This window comes from Mauremys reevesii, linkage group 5, assembly GCF_016161935.1.
Source record: "Mauremys reevesii isolate NIE-2019 linkage group 5, ASM1616193v1, whole genome shotgun sequence".
NCBI classification, from domain to species: domain Eukaryota; kingdom Metazoa; phylum Chordata; order Testudines; family Geoemydidae; genus Mauremys; species Mauremys reevesii.
The window spans coordinates 133,564,362-133,589,804 of record NC_052627.1 but is presented as its reverse complement, the minus strand read 5'-3'; positions in this window follow the sequence as shown (position 1 = coordinate 133,589,804).

The following is a 25,443-nucleotide window of genomic DNA, read 5'->3' as shown; positions in this document are numbered from 1 at the left end:
GAGCGTTCATGGTCCTGAAGATTTACTCATATCCAGGTTTTTGACAGTGTGGGGAATGTTCATGGATCAATGTTTGGACAGAAGAGAAGGGTCCAGACAGAGAGAGATTAAAGCCCCATAGATAAATTTATGGCCATTCCCTCAACTGCTGTAAACTGAGGTAGTTCCACTGAGGCCAATGAAGCTACACTTCTTCTTAGCATATGTGCAATATGCCTTAGGTGGCGCATGATCAGGATTCATCACCAAATTTTGTCCGCTGGTTGGATCATTAGCTTCCCTGGCCCGGGCCGGGTACTGATGGGGACAGTGATGTGAACGCTGATCCAGATTAGGAGCCATGTGGCTGGACAGACACAAACAGGAGTGAGAAGATGATCATCTTCTTTGATGCTTAGCCGAACGGTCGGCCGTAGAGGTCATTCGCCGTTTGGTCCGTTCCTGTGCAGCCGCAAGGGTTTGACAGCCTGAGAGTCCAACATCAGAACAGACTTGATGAACCCATGTTTGATAGCAGCCTTCAACTACCTGAAGGGGGGTTCCAAAGAGGATGGAGCTCGGCTGTTCTCAGTGGTGGCAGATGACAGAACAAGGAGCAATGGTCTCAAGTTGCAGTGGGGAAGGTCTAGGTTGGATATTAGGAAACACTATTTCACTAGGAGGATGGTGAAGGACTGGAATGGGTTACCTAGGGAGCTGGTGGAATCTCGATCCTTAGAGGTTTTTAAGACCCGGCTTGACAAAGTCCTGGCTGGGATGATTTAGTTGGGGTTGGTCCTGCTTTGAGCAGGGGGTTGGACTAGATGACCTCCTGAGGTCTCTTCCAACCCTACTCTTCTATGATTCTATGTAATAGGGGGTCTGCCTCTGGGCTGCCTCCACCCCTCAGCTGGTGGAATTTTATCCCAGATGTTACAAGTCACCCGGAGAACAGCGTTTGCCGGAATGGTTTGTGGCATTCTCACATGTCCGAAAAGCATAGGATGTTATCTGCGGACAATGGCCTCGATAGTCTGTAGACTGGAGCGACTGTAAACATCTGCATTACAAATGAAGTAAATCCACTTTATGCACAATATATAATGTTGGCATTTTGCATGGAAAGCCTCCAACTTTGCCCAGTCTGGGCAGCGTAGTGTCCATGTTTCAGAGCCATAGAACAGTACAGGGAGGATACAGCTCGAATAGATCCTGAACTTGTTTGTCATGCTGAGATGATGTTGATTCCATATTCACTGTAAACAACCCAGGGCAGATGCTGCAATGCCAATCCGATGGAGAACCTCCGTGTGAGAGTTGGAGGAACTAGTGAGTATATTGCCTAAAAAGAAACAAAGCATTAACCTACCATTTCTAAAGCATTAACGGGCTGAGGGTGTGAATACCATTAGTTAGGAAGGGATGAAGCATTGGCAATGGAGCTGGTCAACATTTATCGGTTGACACATTTTTTGAAGCAAATGGCTTTTTTAATCAAAATGGAAATTTCTGTGGGTAATGCCTATTTCTGATGATTTTTTCACCCTTTAGTCAACAAATCAATCCCCCCCCCACAAAAAAAACTGAAAAATTAAAATCAGTTTTGGGGTTTTTAGATAAAACCCTAAAAAATTCTGAAGAAAATTTTTGATTAAAAAATGAAACCTTTTTTCATTCTTGTTGAACTATTTCCCAGGAAGATAAAACACGTTTCCTGTTTAGCTTTAATTGGCGATATGCTTTTAAAAGCAGCATTATGCTGCTGTGAGAGCGTGGCCGAGCTAATCCACATGTGTCCGTGTGTGACAGACAGGGATGCAAACTAATTGTGGGAGCTTTGAACAATTCACCCAAGGAGGAAAGTGTTAAGAAAGCTATAAGCATCTCTCCAGGAAGAATGGCTTGGGGAATTTTTTTGTTGGGCATATCCTCAGATATGAATCAGTGTTGGTCCATTGACTTCAGACCTAGAGTTGACTTCAGTGGAGCAATGCCAACTGATACGAGCTGATGATCTGGATTTGATGGAATTTTGATGGACTGTATAAGGGTGTTAACATGACCTTGTCGCTGTCCAACATTAACCAGTGTTACACAAGGTTCAGGGTTTGGTATACAGAGACCTCAGCCTGCTTAGCACCCTGGCAAACATGCCATTAAAAAGCTTTATTTTTTATTAAAGATACAGAAAAGGAGGAAAAAAGCTTAAAGCATTTGAGAGGGTAAGTATTAAGGGAGGCTTTCATTTTAACAACATCCCTTGTACCCCTTTCCTCCAGCGGGAGAGAGTTTTTAGAAGGATTCTCTCTCCCCCCCCCTCCCCCCGTTTGGCAGTCTTTTAGTTTGTATTAAAGATGGCAATAACTGTCCTTTTGGGGGACATGAGAAGACTGGAGCCATTGTTCTTGCTGTTGTTGTTAAAGTCTGATCCTGTTTCCTGGAAGACACATCCACACAAGAGTGGGAGGAAAAAGAACAGCAAAGATAGAAAATGCAGCTTCTGTCTTTGTTGTTGATGTCCTACTTGCAACCTTGCCACTGGATAAACAAAGGCATGGCCCATGGATTTATTAGCCACTCTGAGACCTGGCAAACGCATACCAGCATTGGGCTGTTTAGGGCAATGCTTTTAAGTACCTCTTTTTGGTCACAGGCGTCCAGCAGTGTTGTGAAATACACCGTCTTTGCCACCTAAGCCAGAGTCTTATTAGACCAGGAAAAAGGAGAGTATGATGGGTTGTCACCCCTGGGGTGCAGCCTGGGAGCCGTTGGAAGCACTCTGCCCCCTTAACCATCCAGCTGGGCTAGCCTTTCTCACACTGCTTTGCTGGTGACTATGCCAGCCTCACCAGGCCCTGCTCTCACCCAGCATGACAGCAGGTGGCGCCACACACCTGTTACCTGAATGCTTTACCTAAGCTACTCATGGACAAACAGGAGACTCCCCCAGCCAACTTCCAGCTCCCCAGCCTTGCACCTCTACTGGAGTATAAACCCAGAATTATACCATCTTGTACTACCCAGGGATCTGTACAACACAATATAGTTCGTTTCCCCCTCGATGTGGGGAAGATATGCAACGAGCCTGTGTTAACCAAGCTGAGATTTTCCCAAATACTTCACTTAAAGACACACTGGTTAAGATAAAACATAAAATAAATTATTTAACTACAGAAAGATGGATTTTAAGTGACTATAAGTGATAGCAAACAGATCAAAGCAGATTATCTGCAAATAAACAAAAACGCAAACTAAGCCTAATATACTAGATAGGATTTGAATCAACAATATCTTATCCTGACTGATGATCATAGAATCATAGAATGTCAGGGTTGGAAGGGACCTCAGAAGGTCATCTAGTCCAACCCCCTGCTCAAAGCAGGACCAATTCCCAACTAAATCATCCCAGCCAGGGCTTTTTCAAGCCTGGCCTTAAAAACCTCTAAGGAAGGAGATTCTACCACTTCCCTAGGGAACCCATTCCAGTGTTTCACCACTCTCTGAGTGAAAAAGTTTTTCCTAACATCCAACCTAAACCTCCCCCACTGCAACTTGAGACCACTACTCCTTGTTCTGTCGTCGGGTACCACTGAGAACAGTCTGGATCCATGCTCTTTGGAACCCGCTTTCAGGTAGTTGAAAGCAGCTATCAAATCTCCCTCATTCTTCTCTTCTGCAGACTAAACAATCCCAGTTCCCTCAGCCTCTCCTCATAAGTCATGTGCTCCAGCCCCCTAATCATTTTTGTTGCGCTCCGTTGGATTCTTTCCAATTTTTCCACATCCTTCTTGTAGTGTGAGGCCCAAAACTGGACACAGTACTCCAGATGAGGCCTCGCCAATGTTGAATAGCAGGGAATGATCACATCCCTCGATCTGCTGGCAATGCCCCTACTTATACAGCCCAAAATGCCATTAGCCTTCTTGGCAACAAGGGCACACTGTTGACTCATATCCAGCTTCTCGTCCACTGTAACCCCTAGGTCCTTTTCTGCAGAACTGCTTCCTAGCCATTCAGTCCCTAGTCTGTAACAGTGCATGGGATTCTTCCATCCTAAGTGCAGGACTTTGCACTTGTCCTTGTTGAACCTCATCAGGTTTCTTTTGGCCCAGTCCTCTAATTTGTCTAGGTCCCTCTGTATCCTATCCCTACCCTCCAGCGTATCTACCACTCCTTCAAGTTTAATGTCACCTGCAAACTTGCTGAGGGTGCAGTCCACGCCATCCTCCACATCATTAATGAAGATAGTGAACAAAACCAGCCCCAGGACCGACCCTTGGAGAACTCCACTTGAAACTGGCTGCCAACTAGACATGGAGCCGTTGATCACTACCCATTGAGCCCGATGATCTAGCCACCTTATAGTCCAATCTATCCACCTTATAGTCCAATCATCCAGCCCATACTTCTTTAACTTGCTGGCAAGAATACTGTGGGAGACCGTATCAAAAGCTTTGCTAAAGTCAAGGAATAACACATCCACTGCTTTCCCCTCATCCACTGAGCCAGTTATCTCCTCATAGAAGGCAGTTAGGTTGGTCAGGCATGACTTGCCCTTGGTGAATCCATGCTGACTGTTCCTGATCACTTTCCTCTCCTCTAAGTGCTTTAGAATTGATTCCTTGAGGACCTGCTCCATGATTTTTCCAGGGACTGAGGTGAGGCTGACTGGCCTGTAGTTCCCCGGATCCTCCTTCTTCCCTTTTTTAAAGATGGGCACTACATTAGCCTTTTTCCAGTCATCCGGGACCTCCCCCATTCGCCATGAGTTTTCAAAGATAAACTCATGATAAATGATACAAGCAGGCTTACAGATCCTTGAGACACAAGCTGCATCTGCCTTGCAGCTTGGATCTCCCTCCCCTGTTCAGAGTCCTTTGTCTGCCAGAGCTTCTTTAAGGTGTGGGGGAGTGAAGACAAACCATGATGTCACTCTCCACCCTATACAGTCTCTCCATATGGCGGGAACCTTTTGTTTCAGGCTAAGTTCCCAGCCCAGTTTGTGAAAAAATACAGGTACCAAAATGGAGTTCAATATCATGTGATCTGGTCACATGCCTTGCTGAGTTATAGCAGCCATTACTCATAAGCTGGCTGAAATGTTCCCAGGTGAGGACAAACCTTTTCCATGGTCCATTGTCTTTGCTGATGGGCCATTAGTACTGTCTAGCTTCTTCACTGTTGTACCTGAAAGGGCTAGCTGTGGGTGTTTCCAACTTCACAACGTCTTTCAGTAACACATACATAGCAAAACTTCCTAACTTCACATACAATGATAACACATACAACCCAACAGGATATTAATGTTCAACAGATCAAAACTCTTAGAATGATACCTTACAAGGCATATTTTGTACAAGATGCCACATAATTATATCATAATCATATTACTATGGTGAATGTGGAGTGCAGAGTGTCACAGAGAGTGATAGGAAAGATAAGAAATATGGTGGAGAAGGAAAAGAACATACGTGTGTGTGTTTGTGTGTGTGTGGGATGAAGGTAAAGTTTCATGTCCCAGGCGGTGTTTGGGATTTTAGCCAGAGCTCGTGGAGATGGTGAGGTCATCTGGGTCCTTCTCTCTGGCCTGGATCCTTTCTCAGGATCAGGATAACAAAGGCCCAAGGGTTTTACGCTAAAGCCCAGGGTCCCAGGAGAGAGTTGGAGTGGCAGCCATGATGCTCCTTCCCCTTCTCTGAGCCAGTGTCTACCAATCCTCTGTCCAACTCTCTCATTTTTAGAAGGGCCCCAAATGGGAGTGGTGGGTAGAACAGCCCATCCCCTTATTTGTTTGTCTACCGGTTAGGCCCATTTCTGACACACCAATTCTGGTCCATTGATTTCCAGTCCCACACTTCTCTTGTTGGCCAGGCATGATCTTAACATAGCCCTTGAGATATATCAGGAGGCCTTTTTGTTTGGACTAATTGAGTCTTTCTGTCCCTTTCGCAACTTTTCTCATCACTATTTATTTTAACAGGTTCTTGTGACACTTTATGAACTTTTATCCACTTCTCCACTCTTAACATCCCAAGAGGGATACCCCTCCTCAACCCCACTTATCTCCACCCAGGATCTTTGTCTGCGTTTCCTTTGCTCATCTGACCTTGAAACTCAAGGTCCTTCAGAGATACTTAGCAAGAGAATATGAAGATTTAGCTATAAACCAGGACATGGTTCTGTCCTGACGGGCTGGCTTAGCAGAAGCTTTGGCTTCCAAAAAGAGGAAAAGCTACAGTGCCCATGTAATAAGGACAGGATGGGGGAGCATCAGTATGAGATGAGCAGGGTTCAGTGCCCTCTGATATGAGCCTGGTGGGGGTTGAGGCATTGGCCAATCTCAGCAGGTGAATTCAGGGTAGGCGAGTGGAAGCTGGTCCAACTTACACATTGTGAGGCTGGAAGAGAAGGGATGGGGCAGGAAAATCAGCATGGGAGGGGGGTGAGCTGAAGACTACCCCCTACTTAAATGTACACTGGCTTACGTCCTCTCAGCACTGAAGTTACTCATACGCTAACTGTGGCCAGAGTTTCATGAGATCCTCCTCCATTGCCCTGTCACTAATGCCGTTGCACTGATGGTAGAGGGGGCAGTACTGTAGACGGTATTGTAGACATGGCACTGGCAATTTACTACTGTGTCATGTCGCCCTGTTGAGAGGAGGTCTAGAAAACACAGTGAATGGAATGCTGGCAGCCATCTGAGCTCAACTGCTATCACCATCACTAGTAGATTGCACTAGTGCTAGTGCAATGGTCTGGAGACTTCCTCAAATGGTCAAGTGTAGACATGGTCACGTGGGGCCAGATTCTGACCTCAGTTACGTCTGTAAAAACAACAAGGAGTCTTGTGGCACCTTAAAGGCTAACAAATTTATTAGAGCACAAGCTTTTGTGGGCTATGATCCACTTCTTCAGATGTATGGAGTGAAAATTACAATAGGCAGGCATAAATATACAGCACAAGAAAAGATGGGAATTGCCTTATCAAGTGGGGGGGGGGGGGTCAATGATTCAATCAGGCTGGATGTGTCCCATTCCCAACAGTTGACAAGAAGGTGTGAATGTCGACAGAGTAAAAATTACTTTTTGTAGTGCTAACAATGCCAATTCCATCAGGGTGGATGGCCCATACTCAACAGTTGAAGAGAGATTAGTTCTTGTAGTGACCCAGCCATTCCCAGTCTTTATTCAGGCCTAATTTGATGGTGTCAAGTTTGCAAATGAATTCCAGTTCTGCAGTTTCTTGTTGAAGTCTGTTTTTGAAGTTTTTCTGTTGAAGAATGGCCACTTTTAAGTCTGAAATTGAGTGTTCAGGGAGGTTAAAACGCCCTTCCACTGGCTTTTGAATGTTATAATTCTTGATTTCTGCTTTGTGTCCATTTATTCTTTTGCGTAGAGACTGTCCAGTTTGGCCAATATTCATGGCAGAGGGGCATCGCTGGCAAATTATGGCATATATCACATTGGTAGATGTGCAGGTGAACGAGCCCCTTATAGCATGACTGATGTGGTTAGGTCCTGTGATGTTGTCACTTGAGTAGATATGTGGACAGAGTTGGCAAAGGGGTTTGTTGCAGGGGATGGTTCCTGGGTTGGTGTTTCTGTTGTGTGGTGTGTGGTTGCTGGTGAGTATTTGCCTCAGGTTGGGTGATTGTCTGTAAGCGAGGAGTGGTCTGCCTCCCAAGGTTTGTGAGAGCAAGGGATCATCTTCTAGGATAGGTTGTAGATCCTTGATGATGCGCTGGAGAGGTTTCAGTTGGGGGCTGTAGGTGACGGCTAGTGGCGTTCTGTTACTTTCTTTGTTGGGCCTGTCCTGTAGTAGGTGATTTCTGGGTACTCGTCTGGCTCTGTCAAGCTGTTTCTTCACTTCTCCAGATGAGTATTGTAGTTTTAGGAATGCTTGAAAGAGATCCTGAAGGTGTCTGTCTGTGTCAGTCAGGGGTGCTGGAACTAGAGGAGCTGGGGGGTGCAGTAGCACCCCCGGCTTGAAGTGGTTTCCATCAGATGCAGGATTTACAGTTTGGTCCAGCACCCCCACTATACAAATTGTTCCAGCCCCACTGGTGTCAATCCATATAGCTCAGTGGGTTGATGATAGTTCAACTGAGGTCAGAATCTGGGCCTTTGATCAAGGTTCCTTATACCTTCCCACTGGTGTGTGATTTACACCAATGTTCACATTACCTCTGAATTTAGCCTGTTGATTTTTCATGCAAATAGCCAAAGTCTCTCTCTCTCCAAACAACAACGGAGTGTGTGTGTGTGTGTGTGTGTTAGGGGAGGAGGGCGAGTCTGATGAATTTTTGAAAAAGCCCAAACTTTACAAATCACTACCCTTTGCAATCTGGGGGTTTTATGGCTCAGGAAACATTCTGAGTATATCATCCTAGCAGTTATACTGCCAAGGAAATGTCACATAAAACCAGAAGAGGCATAGCTTAGACTAGGGAAGATAAAAAAGGACAATGCAACCTAATCAGATGTGACAGATGCTGCCCCATACAACATAATAGCCGGAGTCAATGGGAATTTGCTACTCAGAATATACCCATCTCCCACCCGACTCCCATAACCAAAATTGTGCTCGTTTGAAAAATCTTGCTTTTTAAGGCTCTCCCGGGAAGTTTGTGAAGGGGAAGAGAAATGTGACTCGGGGGCTGGGAAGGGGCCAGGGAATCTTCCATCCACAGGCCCTGATTTCCACTTGCGCTGGAGTCAAACTCTCCGTGGCTGAAGGCTGAGCAGGATTGTCAGGCTGCTGTTGTGAGCGGGACCCAGGCTGGCATCAGTGGAAGTCATCACCATGCCCGGGTGGGTCTCAGTTCGTTTCCTCGCGGGCACTTGCCCGTCCCTGCCCTTGTCATCAGCTTGTGGTTCTTAATCCGCGTCCTGGTTCCAACAGACCTCAGACAGTACCCAGAAAACCAGGCAATGCGCATCATGGAAATCAAGGCACCTCTCAGCCTCTGGGGGATCAGCAAGTGCCCCCAGAAACGCCCTTCGCTGGCACTTGTTAGCAGCTAGATATGCTCAGAGCTACACCCAAAGGCAGAGGCCTGGCACAGAAAGTGCATCAACCCATGGGTAGCACCAGGAAGGATTGAACCCCCTGCACAGAGATACCCCTCTGAGTCACAGCTCCCTCTCTGAGGACTCCTTGGGGGTAGTCATTTCCTGCTGGCCTACAATGGGAGGAAAGTACTGCCCCCTGGCCAGGCGGGCTCAGAGAGCAGGAGGAGAGGGGCTGTCCAGGCCAGGCGACACCCACTAGCCCCAAGGAGGCGGAAGTGGGAGAGTAGCTCTGTTTGCTCCCAAGGTAGCCAGTGTAAGGGGTAGGCTCTTACTCCCCTGAAGAGGTGCATAGTCAGAGTCACAGCTCTGAGCTCAGTTGGAGCAGATAGAAGAGAAAAGCCAAGCTTGCCAACGGCAAACGGATCTGGCTGGATTCTGAGAGGCATGGCCCCAGCCAGGGGCAGGGGGCTAAAAGTGGCTTTAGTTCATCATTGCACTGTCTGGATTCCCGGCTGCTGCAGGGACCAAAGCAGGAGTAAAGGAGAGCAGCCCCAGGGGTTTACGGCAGCCTTAGCCAGGCTGCCTCTGCTCAGTAGCCCAGAATCCTCATAGGACTGAGCACATGTCCCCACGGTCATGGCCCCTGCCCACATCCCCAGTGCCACTCATGTCAGACCTACCCTGCTGCTACACGGGGGTGTTCTCCCCTGGCCTGTGTATGATCCCTATGTGCCACTGCAGCAGTGTAGAGAAGCTGGGGTGGGGGTCCCAAATCAGGCCCTTTTTTTTTTTAATTCTGAGATTTGTTTTCCTTTAAACCATTTTTCCCCCTGTCCTTTGGCTAAAGATGTCTGCAGCGCTGTGGCAGTCCCAGGGAGAAATGGCTGTTCATGATACTCTGAATCCAGATGGGTGTTTTATTTTACGTTATTCTTTTAGTTTGTGCTAATTAAATATCCTCACTTCTCCGGAGATGACTGTCACTTATTTAATGGGTCATTGGCTTTAGGGGCTGCATTAATTTCTTCTTTTCTTTCCATTTTACTGTACATTTCCATCACAATCATTATAGGCATGTCGAGCCATAAACATCTGAGAATATGCTACGCTGATGAAAGAGCATCTGGGCCATAGACAGTGTATATCCGAGCCTGGGTTTTCTTTGACACCCTCCATCATGCATGTACTGATTCCCTGGGATGGGGTGTAGACCCCCACCTGGGTTAACAAGAGGTGGAGCCCAGTTAAACCACTGGGCATCAGGCGTAATTGTTGATCGAACCCAGCTGGTGAGGAGCTGGGTCTCCTCAAGGAAGGCACATGGGGAAAAGGCTGCAGGGGGAGAGGAAAAGGGACCCTGCAGGCTCTTTCTGGGTAGCGGAGAGCAGAGGAGCTACAGGAGAGAGCTGGGCCTGAGGGGAGAGGGCAGCAGTGGTGAAAGAGACTCCTGGAGCGGGCTGGGAGAAGGACAACCCACAGGCTGACGGGGGTGGGGATAGACGAGTTGAGGATCCAGACTGGGGCAGAGTCCAGGAGGGTGCGGGGGTAACCCTGGCAGGGCTGGCTCCAGACCCCAGCGCGCCAAGCGTGAACTTGGGGCGGCATTTTGCCGGGAGGGCGGCAGGCGACTCCGGCGGACCTTCCGCAGGCATGACTGTGGAGGGTCCGCTGGTCCCGCAGCTCTGGTGGACCTGCCGCAGGCATGCCTGCGGATGCTCCACCGGAGCCGCGGGACCAGAGGACCCTCCGCAGGCACGTCTGCAAGAGGTCCCCCGGAGCCGCGGGACCGGCGTGCTTGGGGCGGCCAAATTCCTAGAGCCGCCCCTGAACCCTGGAGAGGCAGAAGAACAGAGTTGGGGAGGTCCTGGGCTGGATTGAAAGCTCAAGCCCAGGGAAGGGGCAGAAGTTGCTTTTGGTCTGTTAGGCTCAGCATTTGAGTTTGGTGGCGAGACTCCCTGGGACCGCTGCTCTGGCAGGTGGGCTGGACAAGGCGCCCCGGCGGGGTGGAAAGTGCCAGACTGCGACGAGCGTTGTGTGGGACACTGTGCGTGGGGGACGTCTGAGTCACAAGAAGGGACAGACCACTGCAGGGCTGGCGCTGGAGTGGCTGTTTGCCGGGGGAGCTGGAGAAAGAGCTGCTACTGGCCAACGGGGGGAAGGGGCAGATGTGCCAGCGGTGAATACACACCGCCACATGTTCCTTGGCTAAACTTGGCCCGGAAACGCCAGGGCCAGCCCCGGGGAAGTCTGTTGGATTCTCCTCCTCCTCCCCAGGCACCACTGTACCACGCCTCCCCAAACCCCAGCACATGTCCGGTCTGCGATCATCCGTACAGAAAGGCAGGATAGGTGGCGACTGTTCCGCCGTTGGTGATGTTGGCTGACCAGTAGGGGGCGCAGAGAACAAAGTGCAGCATTTCCCGCTGCAGCGCTTGTAATCCCCAGGGCAAGGGCACCGCAGGGAGGGTTACAAGCATTGGTGCAGACTCCCTGGGTGCTCAGGGGCTGGAGCACCCACGGGGAAAAATTGGTGGGTTCTCTGCACCCACTGGCACCTCCCCACCCAGCCACCCAGTTCACCTCCACCTCCTTCCCTGAGTGCACCGCAGCCCCATTTCTCCTCCCAGCACTTGCATAACAAGCTGGGGGGGGGCAGTGGGAACACGGCATGCTCTGGGGAGGAGGCAGGGAAGAGGCAGCGCCAGGGCGGGGATTTGAGGAGGGGGGGGGGTCTAATGGTGCGGGGGGCGGAGTTGGGGCGGGGACTTGGGGACGGGATCCAATAGAGGCAGGGAGGGGGCGGAGTTGGGGCGGGGACTTTGGGGAAGGGGTTGAATGGGGGCAGGGCAGGGGCAGGAGAATGGGGTTGGGGCAGCGGGGTGGGGGGACGTGAGCACCCTCCGTCGCCAGGAGAAGTTGGCACCTATGGTTACGAGCTCTGCCAGAAGCCGGAGCTGCCAGGAGTAAGGGCTTGCGGTGGCTACAGGCTCCATTGGCAACTGACAAAGCTGGAACGTCCGCTGGGAGACTTGGCATTGAGAGATCCGACCACTGCTAAAGCACATGAGTCCGTGGGCTGATCTGACAGGGGCCGAGAGGAGCAGCTGTGCAAATCTTTACTCGTGTGAGCAAACCGTACCGGGAAGAGGAGGCTCTTTGGTGTCGTAAAGCTGCTCGTGGGAGTAAGAATTTTCTGCAGTGCTTGTAAAAAAACAACTTGGTAGCGGCTAGGCAGCTGGCGTGCTGAGATCACTCTACTGCCTCCTCGGTTCCTTGTATTTCCCTGTCTGTCTCCATCTGCTGTCTCTTGTCTAATACTCAGACTGGAAGCTCTTTGGGGCAGCGTGATAGGGTGCGCACACCAGCACTGAGCGGGTTAAGGAGGCCCAGAAGAGGCCAGTCAACCTCCCCAGTTGCACCTGCAGATAGGCCCTGGGATTTATAAGTAGTAATTGCTGATGGAGCCTAGCTGGGGGAGAAGCTGGGTGAGGAAGTTGGTAGTAGCAGGGGGCTGCCGGGGGGAGATTCTGCCATTACTCGCTGGGAGCAGAGAGGAGGGGAGGAGGGGAGAAAACCCAGGAGGAAGAATAAAGCCTGGGATCCCAACTCTGGAAGCGGAGTTGTGAAGGCAGGGTAGGAAGAAGCCCAGGGAAACCGTAGCAAGGAGGGAGACTGTGTAGGTCATTGGGTCCCTGGGCTGGAGCCCAGTGTAGAGGGAGGGCCTGGGTTCCTCTACCAGCCCCTGGTAAGCGGTGCAGGACCGTTGGAGGCGCCATCCGAACAGCTGGTCCCGAGTGACTATCTAGGGACCTAGCCGGAGGGCTGAGTCGTGAAGATGGAGCACTGTGAATTATGGGAAGAGAGGCCCCCACAGCGACGGAGTGACCGTCGACAGGGGACGCCATAAAGGAAAGAAGCCGCTATGCCACGCCTGGCCAGGAGGAGGTGTTCCTGTGGTCAGTGGACCCTGTCACAGGCAGGGATTTCTTCGTGTTCTGTGTTTGTACAGGGCCTCACACAATGGGATCCTGTCCAGGGCTGGGGCTCCTCGGCCCAATAAGAACTAACAATAGACCGCTGTCCCGTGACGGCTCATCCTGTGCTTCTCTCTGGTACCTTACAAGTGCGGCCCTCCCAGCCTTTTATAACCCTCAGCACCACTCCATTTCACAGCAGGGCCGTGGAGATGGCAGGTGACTTTCATAAGTCTGGAAGAAAGCCCAGACTTTCCGATCCTCTCATTCAACAGACCAGTGCCTGAAACACTAAACCGAACTTCCTCTGCTTTCAAACTGCTCCTTTCTCTAACTGCGGCGACCTGAAAATGGCTAAGTAGAACTAATCCAAACTTTCCCCAAAAATTCACCTCCGGCCTCTGACCAGCTGTGAGACATCTCAGAGCAAGAGGCATTTTGGAACCAATGTTAGAAAGGGCTCAAAAAATGGCCTTATCACGGCAAATATTACAACTGTCACTAGAGTCTCCCCTGCAGCTCCAGACGGCAGGCCCTGGTGTTTAGATAACAAGAGTGCCCCCATTGCACTGGGCACAGAGCTTGCTGGCTACACAGACAGGACAGGGAAGCATGGGAGGGGAATCAGGCACACGAAGAGGGAAGTGACTGGCCCAAGAGCACACAACGGGTCAGTGGCAGAGGGGGGAACATAGCCCAGGTCTCCTGAGTCATGGAATTCAATGCAGCTTCGGGTGGGCTCAGGGCATCCGATTGCAGGGTGAGGGCTGCTGGGGATCAGAGCCCGCAGCAGAGCAGCAGTTGTCTGCCTGATTGGCTGCGGAAGAGGCAGCAGACCAGCTCTGAAGCACAGCAGCACCAGCAGTTTAGCGGCTGCACCTGCTTGTTCCCAGCCCTGCCCCTGCCTTGGTTGGACCCAGCCTTACCTCACCCAGGTAACCCAGTTCTGACCCTCAGCTTTGATTCCTGACCTCTGACTTCATCTCTGATCCTTGGCTCTGGCATCTGCCCTGACTCCGGTTCTGACCGTCAGCTCCAGCTCCTGGCTCCGGCTGTGACCCTTGGCTCTGGCACGTGGCTACCGACTCTTCTTCTGACTACTAAACCTGACTCCTGCTCCAACCACTAGGCACTCCCACCCACGTCCTGGTCACGTGAGGAGGGCCACAGTGTGTGAAAGTGTTTCGGGGTCTTTGGGTGAAAAACACTCTCCACCTGTGTCTTATTGATGATGATGATGATGATGTATTATTTGCTGGGACTATCTCACATCCCACCTTTGAAATGACTGTATATGAAAACTCTGCTTTGAGATCTACTGTTGAAATGCACTATATAAGAGCTACATATTATTTATTATTGATAATAATAAATAAATTACTTAAAAACCATTTAACTGACCTTGAAAATTCCCTTTCCAGTTGGCTGAAGGGGTGAATTTCCGTGTGGCATGACTTTCCTTCTCTCTGTTATGCTGGAAGTTGTCAAGAACAGTTTCACTATATCAGGCACAAGGGATGTTTATTCTGTTCCCTTTGAGAGGATTTGAATAATCAGGAGCGAGAATTGTTAAGCTATCCTGATATCTGCTGATAAGAGGGGTAACAAATACCCTTTCCACCTACCAGCCACTCCAGTTAGACCTTTTATTTAAAAGTTTTAAATCCTTAATAATGGAAAACCCAAGGACACATTCAACACTTGCTTTGCCTCGTGATAATCTCCAGCTGAGTTACTTGATTTCAATGCCCTTCCTATAAAATAAGCAGATCAGATAGGAAGGACGAAAGGTTCCCAAAGCAGGGAACACAGGTTAGTGCCACAAGAAGAAGAATAAAATAATAATAGAGGTCTAACTTGAGCTGAAGTTCCTTTACAGGTGAAGGGAGGAAAGCAGAAGCTTTCATGAAGTTCATGAAGACTCTCTCACTTATAGGTGCTTAGATACTATGGCAATGGATGGTATTGGAAACCCAGAGACAGACAAAGAGATTTGTGTGAGGAACTAGCCGTGCAATTTTTAATGACTATGGTAACACTAAACAATTACGAGGCTCGATTGACGTCAATGGGAGTGGACATGGCCAAAAACCAGAATCTCCGTGTCATGGGCAATGCTAACATTTTCTTCATTCCGAATCAAAAGGCAAAGCGGTGGTTAAAGTAAGATCCCAAGGGACCAAAAGCCAGCTGGGGCCTGCCAGTGCACAGCATACTCTAGCCACAGACTCTCTACACCCCTCACATGCAAGGTGGTGATTGTTGGTTACATGCAAATTATTTTGGAATATGTGAATTATATGAAATTTGCATGAGGTGGCACACAGCAGGCTTCACAATCCTTGGCAGCAACGGTAGTGTCCCATACACAAAGAGAACAGCTGCTCAATTCCAGTCGGAACAGCCCTTTTTTTTCCATATTAAGAGAACAACAAAATGAAGGTGCGCTCTCCTGGAGAGAGCACATTGTGTGCCGCTCGTCTAGCCCTGGCTGCTTCTGACCCCAGAACGGCAGGCACCTGTGCAGCAGGCAGGGGGAGAAGCATCTCCATTTAAAGGTGCAGTGCACAGAGTAACGCACCCTAAGTGATACAGGCTGCATATGTGATGGCCACCATCTTGGCCAATGCATCAGGGATCTCTCTAGAGTGAAGAGCTTGAGCCAAAGAGCCAAGGCTACCTAGCCGGAGGCTGTAACAGACTCCTCTCCTCTGTGGATTGGGCACAGAGTGGCCTTTGCAATGCACTCGCCAGTGTGTTACACATGCAATAGCAGCAACTTTTGTGGCTCAGTGTTTGACTGCTCCTGTTCTGTGAAGCCAGCAGGAAAGCTGGCTTTCTGGCTTCTTCTGTCTCTGTATAGTGCTCGCCTCTCCTTTTCCATCCCGCTGCTTTGTCGAGCAGAAGAAAGTAAGCAGAGACCTCTATCTGAGCTGTGAATGCTCCAGGGTAGGAAACCAAAGGGCAGGCCTGCTGGAATAGCTGATATCACTCCCCAGGAGCAGGGCAACAGGAGGAACACAGACATTAAATGTCTTCGCCCCAGGCTCCGGAGGGTGGCAGAAATTCCTCCAATGGGAAAACAAAGGTACCTCTTGCCTCTGGAGAACAATTGGTCACCTCAGCAGCTGCAGCCGAATCTGTCACCCTGCTTGCAGAGACCCATCTGTCCCTTTGTCCAAGGTGACTCTCTTCCTGGCAATATACTTAAGCAGACCATGCAAACATAAGAAAGAGGACAACCAGAGCTGTTCCAGTCTCTTTGGTGGGACCCAAGTCACCAAACTGCTGTCTCCACCACCAGTAGCACTGAGCGAGAGAGGCATGCTTTGGAAGTAGGATAAGCTAAATCAAGAAAAGACCTTCTTCTGGTCTGAGAGTGTCCATTTGGGGAGTTATTCTGGAATCGCTATTGTGGCAGATCTCCAAGTGTAGACATACTATTAGTCTCTAGCTGTTCTGGTTGCGAAGACATCTTTGACAATGTGACCCAGGTGTAACCCACATAGCAATGCTTGCCTGAGTGTGCAGAGAGTCTGGAACAGTAGCTCAGTGAGGTGCAAACTGTCCCTTCATCTCAGCCGGTGCTAATGCAGATGCTATTTTAAATGCTGTTAATTATTTTACCGTTCATAAGAAAGGAAGCGAGATATCATATTGTGAAGCTCTGCGAAGAGCGTGTTTTCAAATACAATTTAATTTCACGTCATTAGAATCCTAGGCAAAGGGAAGGGCCTTTGCAATGCATTGTGGGATTCAGGAGGGGCAATTGGCTTCATTTTGCTGAAAGAGGAGGCCTCTGCTTTCATAAGTCTGGGAAAGGATGCCTGTACCACCTCCTGCCAGATCCTCAGCTTCTTTAAATAGACACAGCTATGCGGAAGTCCATGGAGCTCCACTGTTAAGTCCATTAAACAGTGTTGCCAGCTCCTGTGATTTTTATCATGAGTCTTGTGACATTTTGTGCCTTTTCTTAAAGCCCCTGCTCCTGGAGTCACGGGGTTATTGGAGAATCTCAACTTTTTTAAAAAAGTCAATTTCTAGCTCACTTGGTTGCAGGGAAAAACTTGAAAAAGTGACCCCTAAATGCTCAAAAGCCAGAAAGCAAAGCAAAAGAACCCAACATTTTATTTTATTTTTAAATATTATAATTGGGCTTTAAAAAATCTCAGGATTGTTTGGAGCCTGACTCATGATTTTTATTGTTTTTTGGATGCTTGGCATGGGTGAGACCGTTCACACCAGTGGAAGATCTGGGCTGCAGAATTTTATGTAGACTTAACTATATTGGTTTAGAAAGCAACATAATTAAAGTGCTCCAATTCCCTTGTGCAGATGCAGTTACACCACTGTATGGGTGGCTTACACTGGCACAGCTTATGCCTGTGCATTTGGAAGCACTGTTGTAGTGGTCTAACTGCCTGCACGTGAGAGGTTGTGCTAATTTATCCGTATCAGTGTAAAATGACAAGGAATAGCAATAATGCTTTTCAGCCAGAGATCCCTCACAAAGGAGGGTGGCATCATTTTATAGCTGGGGAAACTGAGGCACAGGACAGGCCATGCCTTGCCCAAGGTCAGCCAGTAAATCAGTGGAGGATCTGGGAATCGAACCCAGCTCTCCCAAGGTATCTTTCTAGCTACTGGGCCACACTCCCATCCATAAAGCTCAGCCTTGACATGGTTAAATTGCAACAAAAACTGCATAGCCCAGACCTGAGAAAAAACAAGGTAAAAATACCAACCAACCAGCAAGTTCCCTGAACATGGCACGACTGTGAAAGGACAGGATGCCCCTTGCTACACGAGATAATAGTAGCAGACGCTAAGCTCTTAAGTACACTTCACAAAACCCAGTATGGCCCCTTCACAAAATTGGCCTTTTGAAAAACAGTGTGAGAGCAGCTTAAGCTGTTTCTATAAAACCTCCCCACCAACATGCAATTAAATCCTCCCTGGGCCTTGGTCGGGTACCACAGGCAGGAAAATGGCGAGAAATGTCACAGGAAATCACTCTGGTCCTGCAAGAGGAAAGCAATCCCACCCCCCAAACCCTTTCAATGGATGCAAACGAAACGGGAGCATTTGCCGAATCCTACCCGCTTGAAGCTCCAGAAGAGGATCATCAGAATAAATGGCACTGGTTTCTAACTGGGGACAGCCAGAGAAATGGGACCCCCCCGTGGCCCCCTCTCTGCCCTGCTGAGGGCTCTGCAGCTGACGGACTACACGGAGATCGGGTCAGCGCACTGAGAACAGCCTAGGGACCCTTTCATTTGTAGGTCACTGTCTGGGTCAGCTGTGATGGGGCAATCGTTACTGTCTGACAGCTGCTCGGTGGCCAGAGTAAACTGAGGGGCTTGTCTGGATTCATCCCCTGCTGGGGGGGTTAATGTGTCAGAGGCCAACCCTGTGATCAGCATAGGGCGGGGCACAAAGTCACAGGGCCGGATGCTGTGTGGTGGAGTCCCATGGACTTCGCTGGGTGTGAGGAGGCTCAGCTCCCTACAGACCCCACACATGGTGTTCCCAGCTTTGCCTGTTACTTTGGGGTATGCTCATTTATTAGGGTTACTCTTCGTGGGGGGGGGGGAGTTTCTCTGCTTCTATCAATGTGCTGCTTGTGTCACATGTGTTCTCACACAGAGCTCTACTTCTCCCTGCTGCAAGTCCCCTCCCAATGGAGCTGTCCTGCAGGACCTCGGTTCCCCAGGGCTGGGTTCCTCCAGCCCCAGAAAATATCTCTCTCTCTCTCTCTCACACTCACACACACACACACACACACACACACACACTCTCTCTCTCTCTCTCTCTCTCTCTCACAGAGCATGTCTGAAAGGACCGGGTTAATCAGCTGACCCCTTATATGTCCCTGGACGCAGCAGGCTGGGTCGAGCAGCACTTCCAAGCTGCCACCCTCATATGCCACGGGCACCGCACCAGAACAGAGCCTGCCCGAGCAGGCTGGGTCGAGCAGCACTTCCAAGCTGCCACCCTCATATGTCCCAGGCTCAGCATGTCTCTATCCCCACTTTCACATTACAGTTGTTCTGGCAGTAACCCACTGGATGAGCAAACCCCACAGGATTTCTGGGCGCTGCAGGGATCTTTAGCTTAGGTACGAGGAGCGTTGCTGCAGAGCGAACGAGGAACCCAAAAGACACCCACGGGGGGTGGGAGGGAGAAGCAACCAGCTTAATCATGAAAGTTATTTATTGCCAGGTAATAACATAGGGGAGCCAAACAAACAAAAAAGTTATAATATTAAATCTAACTTGTTTGATTATAAAAGTCAGGTTTAGAAAACTATAATTGATCACACAGGTCAGGGTCAGAAGGCTACACCTAGAGAGCGAGAGCTGGGTCCTCACCACTCCGTGAAGTTTGCATCAATCGGGGGTCCCAGGTGGCGGAGGCAGCTGAGGGTCCGGAGTGCTGGAGACAGGCAGAGCCCCCAGTCCGATCAGTCAGGAGAAGATGAAGTCCCAGTGGAACTGATGCAGATTTTGGATCCAGGCATCAGAACACTGACTTGAGCATGGGTTTTTTGTAGAGAAACAACAATGGTTCAAGGGAGAACACTAGATTTGTTTATAGGTAAACTGATGGCTCAAGGGAATATACCAAAGTTGTTTTGTTCAGGCTAGACAATGGGAGCTGATCATCCCTGGCTGTGGGCGGTGTTCCTTGGAGGGAGCTCACAATGCAGTTAGGGAGCTTCACTATTTTGGGTATCAGTAAAGGATTTATTACTAGAATTGGTCTGATAACTGCTGAGCTGGGTGGGTGCAGGCGTGAGTTCATTAACATGTGGAGCAGAGATCCCCCATCATGCACTGCTTCCCTGCTTCGCTGGTCCCAGAGTTCCATGCGGTTCTTGCCTTGGAATCTCTGTTCTCCATTCTGGATGCTAGTGGAGATGCCTCCCTGTTCCATCTTCAACGCAAATGAGGTTAGGGGAGTTTCCTTAATCCTGTCACCCTTATCTCAGGGGTTTAGGTGTGTCTCCCACGGCCTTTTCATTGCTTTTTGTAAGTCTTTCTTCTGATCGGTTTTGGTTCAAGCAGAGGCTGGGGTGGGGGGAAGGTCTTTCGTGAGTCAGACAGGCTGGGTACTGCGCCCTGGGTAACAATGGAAAGAGGCCATGGAGACAGGTAACCTCTTGCCTATCCACGTGGCCTCTCTGGGGCGGGGTGGGCAGCACAGAGGAACCTTGCACTGTTGCTGCCTGCGCTGGGCCAGCTGAGCAAAGTCATGGAGGCCTCCAGGCAGTGGATGAGTCAGAGGCATTGGCCCAGCGAGGTGAATGGAATGAACAGCCCACCCCAGCGTGACCCCCACCAAGGACACGCTGCCGGTTTGCAGCTTTGCTCGCTCGGCCCCGGGAAGGCAGCTGGCTCACAGACCCCAGACGTTCAGGGCTGGGTGCGTGCACAGTGTAACCAGTCCAGTCTCCTTTCTGGGGTTCAGGCAGATCTTGGGCAAGAGACGGCTCAGCTTGGCAGCCAGCTCTAGGTAATCTCCTGCCCTACAGGATTTCCTGCTCCCTCTCTGCTAGAACTAGAGCATGGGGTTTCCCAGTGCAGGGCAGTTTTTGCTACACTGGGATCCATGGAGCTGTGAGCCATCCGCTGAGCAGCAAACCCACTGCTCTTCTCCTCAGGCTGGCATGCAGGGGCAGGGTCTGCCCCAGGACGGGCGCTCTCTCCAGGGGATCCAGCCGCAGCAGAGGAAGAGCAGCGAGAAGAGCAGAAAGCTGAGCAGGGAAGCAGGCTGCAGGGGGAACTGGAGAGCAGGAGTTTGTACCTGATCCTCCTTGAGGAAGACTCTGGCGGCTTGATAACAGCAAAGGGAAGTTTTCTTCCCTTCGCTCTTTCATAGCGCTCACATTCTTCCTTTTCTTCTCCTCCCATCCCCTCTTGCATCCTGGGAATTGTAGTTCTTGGATGCAAAGCGACAGGAACAAACTTACACACACAAATTGGGGAACCATCTGCAGCTAGCTAGATACAAAACACCATTCCCCTTTAGAATAACCCTTGTAAAATCTTGAACCATCACCTGAGTCCAGTAACAAAGTCTTCCAATCTTTTAGGCCGTCTCCTTTGTCTCACACTTCTACCAATACCTGGAGAGGCAGGAACAAGACTAGGTGCTGGAACAATTCCTACTACTATAGATTGTCCATCACTATCGGTGTAATCAATGTTCTCTGGTCCCAGGTGGAAATCAGCAATCTCTTCTTCAGCTGCTGGCTGAGGCGCTGCAGCTCAATCTTGGATGTTCCATGTCTTTGCAACTATGAACAAAGCAGAATCTCCTCGGATGAATATCTTTATCTTGAACGTCCTTTTTTGATTCTGTATGGCAACTTCACATGCACAAAACCTCCAGTTTGAAACTTGTGAGGTTTTAGCACCTTACTTACAGTCTCCATATGTCTCCTGTTCTTGACACATTCACAAACAGTTTCATCAGAAGATTTGGCTGAAAACGGAGAACGTGCAAGCCCTTGACAAGTAGTAAGTCATGTACTGGACTTGCATCTGCTTAACAATTCGAAGGGTTGTTGTTACTCCTGTTGTTGAATGTGGAGTGGACCTGTAAGCAAACAGTATTTCACGTACAGCTTTTTGCCATGGTCTTGTTTGCAAACTGGTGAATTGCAAACTTTCTTTCATCTGTCTGTTCATTCTGTCAACTAGATCACGCACTCTCGGCTGGCATAAAGAAACTCTTTCATGCTTGATATCATTGCCACCGAGGGAGCGTTGCATTTCAGCAGAGGTCAGTTGCATTCCATTGTCAGTTACCGATTCCTCCGGAAAGCCTTCTCAGGTGAAGACTGATGACATGAACTTAATCCCTATTTCAGTGGTCACCTTCCCAGTGAACGGAACTTCTGATCACTTGGAACAATAGTCTACCATTACTATGGCAAACTTTTCTGTAGTAGGCTGATCTTCAAATGGTCCCAGTAGGGCGAGAACCAATTTCTCCCATGGACAGTTGGGATAGTCAACCGGCATGAGAGGAATGCCGAAGGTTTTCTGTGACTTATCTCTACTAGCACAAGCTATGCAGTTCTGGATTATTCCCTCAACTTGTTTGTCCATCCCTGGCCACCAGAAGTCTTATCACAGTTGTCTTTTGGTTAGACGCATCCCCAGATGTCTTTCATGGGCCAGGTGTATCATTCTCTGGGAAGTGTAGACACAACCAGACGAGCAAGTCTCAGAATCCATTCATTTACAAGGGACAGCTCATGTGATACATGTCTGTACGGTTGCAAGTATTCTGGTGTCATCATCTTGTAAGGCCATCCGTTAACTATGTAAGTCTTTTGGTCCTGAAGCACCTTGGCTTCTCTCATGGCTGTGGCCCGCTCTGAGACTGCTCCTTGAGTTGTAGCAGAGATTTGTGCAATGACAATCTCTTCCTCTATCACCTCCTCATGATAAGGTATGGGCAAGTGACACAGACAATCTGCAGTGGCGTTCTTGGCACCTGGAAGACACTCTGTCTGGAAATCGAAGTCCTTTGGTTTGGTGGCCCGTCTGGCAATTCATGGAGTTGCTCATTCAGAACCATGGTGAATAAAGCTGGAAGAGCTTTGCGATCAGATTTTAAGATAAATCTCCTACCCCACAGGAAGGTTCTGAAGTGTCTTGCTGCTCAGAACCATGTCAGAGCTTCTTTCTCAATCACACAATAGGATTTTTTTGGATCAATCAGGGTTCTGGAGGTGAAGGCAACCATGACATCTTGTTCATTTTTCAGCTGAGTCAAGACAGCCCCAAGACCATACTCACAAGCAGCTGTTGTGACAATTATTTGCTTCTCAGAATCAAAAGGGCTAAGAGCTGGGCCGGTGGATATTTCATGTTTTATCTCACTAAAGCTGTTCTGGCATGCATCAGCCCGTTCAAACCTTATATCCTTTTTTAGGAGATGACAAAAAGGAACTACTTTAATAGCAAATTGTTGTACAAACTTTGAATAGTATTAGAGTCTAGTGTGTTACGCATGGCTTTCACCAGGTCTGGTTTCAGTTGTATGCCATTCCAAGGGATCACATGTCCTAGATAAGTCACTCAGTCATAGAATCATAAACTTTAAGGTCAGAAGGGACCATTATGATCATCTAGTCTGACCTCCTGCAGAATTGAGATTTCTTCTTGCTGATGCTAAGTCCATGTTGTTGAAGTTTTTCTAGAACCCTTTATAGGATGACACCATGTTCAGATTCATCTTTGCCATAACGTAGAATGTCATCTTGAAAGCGAGTAACACCGATGCATCACTCTCTGGAATACAGGCCCTGCAGATGCTAACCCAAGCACAATCTGTTTGAATTGAAACAAACCTTCTGGAGTGATGACAGCTGTGGACTTGCGGGATTCTTCCATTAGGGGAATCTGGTGGTAAGCGGATGATAAATCAAGGGTAGTAAATGTAAGCAGGGTCTGAATGAGCCCTCCCCTGACATCTAGTGATGACCTGGGGGAAAAGACTTCAAGAGATGTTTTTATAGACACACCTACACTGTGTAGATGTGCAGCAGATGGAGCTGCTTTGCCACAATGATCAATGTTGGCTGGTTTTGGGTTACAAATCACTGTAGTCTTCGAATGCAGAGGTAGGGAAATATTGTTATTCTCACTGTACGAGTAGAGGGCTCCTTCGAGGTGAGCAGCATTTCATTGAGGTAAGGTAGAAGATGACAATGTTGCACAATGTTGGAGTTTAGATCTCTCAAATCCACACACATGTGGGTGGCTGTATTATGCTTCCTGCTAAGAACAAGGAGAGCCCTGTTCTGATAAATCAGCCGGTTCAATGTTAACTGCTTTGCATAGTTTCAGAATCTCCTCCTTAAGGGCTGACTCAGTGCAGTTGGGATATTTTGCTCTTGATGCCATCCAGGAACTGCATTGTTTTTAGCTGGATCTTGTGCCTGAACTTTTTTTTGCAAGGCCTTAGGTATCGGTGAAAACATCTGGAAAGTCAGAGATGATTCCCGATGGTAGCTTATTCTTAGTTCGCAGGGTAGGTTCTGTACTATTTGGATCTAATGTCATCTGAAGATCCCTATGGAGGCTCCATCCCAAACTAGAAACTCCTTCTTGGGCTACATAGATTTTCCCTTGGGCATTATGACCTTTGTACTTGAGGGTAGCTGTAAAGTAGCCATTGACGGGGATGGGAGATCCACCATCCCCTCTGGGGTATATATCTGGAGGAGGCAACTCAGGTTGGGAGCTGGCAAACAGCACAGTGTTAAGTTGGTTGGTGAGGACAGCTTGGTTGCTGACTGACCAGGGAGGAGAACAGACCTCCTAGCCATTGCTCCTTGAGGAAAAGGACCAGCCCAGAACCACTGCCTGAGCCCTGCCCAAGGAAGGCAGGCCTGGCATAGGACTATTGAGTTTCTTTTGGGGACTATTTTTCTTTGCTTGTTTATAAAAGGCCTATTGGCCCAGACTGGACTGCCTGGGTGAGGCCTAAGCAGCCTGCCAAGTCTGTTGCTGGGAAGCCCTGCCCAGGAGGGCTGTGGGCACTGCCTCAGTAAGCTCTGTGGATTTCTTGCCCCCTACTCGCGCCTGGTCTGTAGTGTGTCTGGGACCCGGAAGCGTGTGCAGTCACAGACTGGCTTTGTACAGCACCTAGCACAGTGGGCCTGACAGTTAATTAATAATAATCAACCTTATGCTTCCCCCTTTGCAAGTGCTGGTGTAGCAGGCATCCCAGAGATGGGGCTTGCGCAGGAGATGGGGAGAAGCTGGACCTGTAGTGCTGTAAGAATTCTGGATTGCATTGCAGGCTCTAGGATGGGCTTCTGTAACGTAGAGCCTCCGGGAGCTGCTCTAAATTACACCAAGGGTTGCTTTGGGGCCTTAGGGTAACTGAGATTCAGGCCCAGAGAGTCTCTGGCACCATTCACCACTGCCCTGCCTCCTGCGTAGCCCTCTACACCAAGCTATTGTGAGTGACAGTTTTGCACTCCTGTTGCCCTGTTAGAAATGACAGCAGGAGGATTGGGCCCCAGGTGCTGGACAACACTGAATCGAGCCCCTCGGTCCGTGTCTCTCTCACCATTCCAGTGTATTAAAAAAATCTCCAGCAGCAGCAGCTCAATCCCTTCCCCGGTTCTTGGGCTCTGGCTCCGAGTGACTAACTCACGCTGACAACTATTGTCAGTTCTTATTACGATGACGATCAGGACGTTATCAGGCGAATTTAGTGTGAACGAAGCTGCCCTCATGTTATTTTAAGTGACCGCCTCTCCAATGCAGACATATTTACAGGAGATAGGTGCCGCAATTTTTCAGCCTAGCCACTGGGGTTTAGGCAACCAGCTGCTAATCCGGTGCTTGCAAAGAACCCTCCCTCTGCGTCTGAACCGTGTTCTGCTTCTCAATGGTGCACTGATTATTGCATTTCCTTTCAGCGTACAGCATGTTTCAGCACTTAG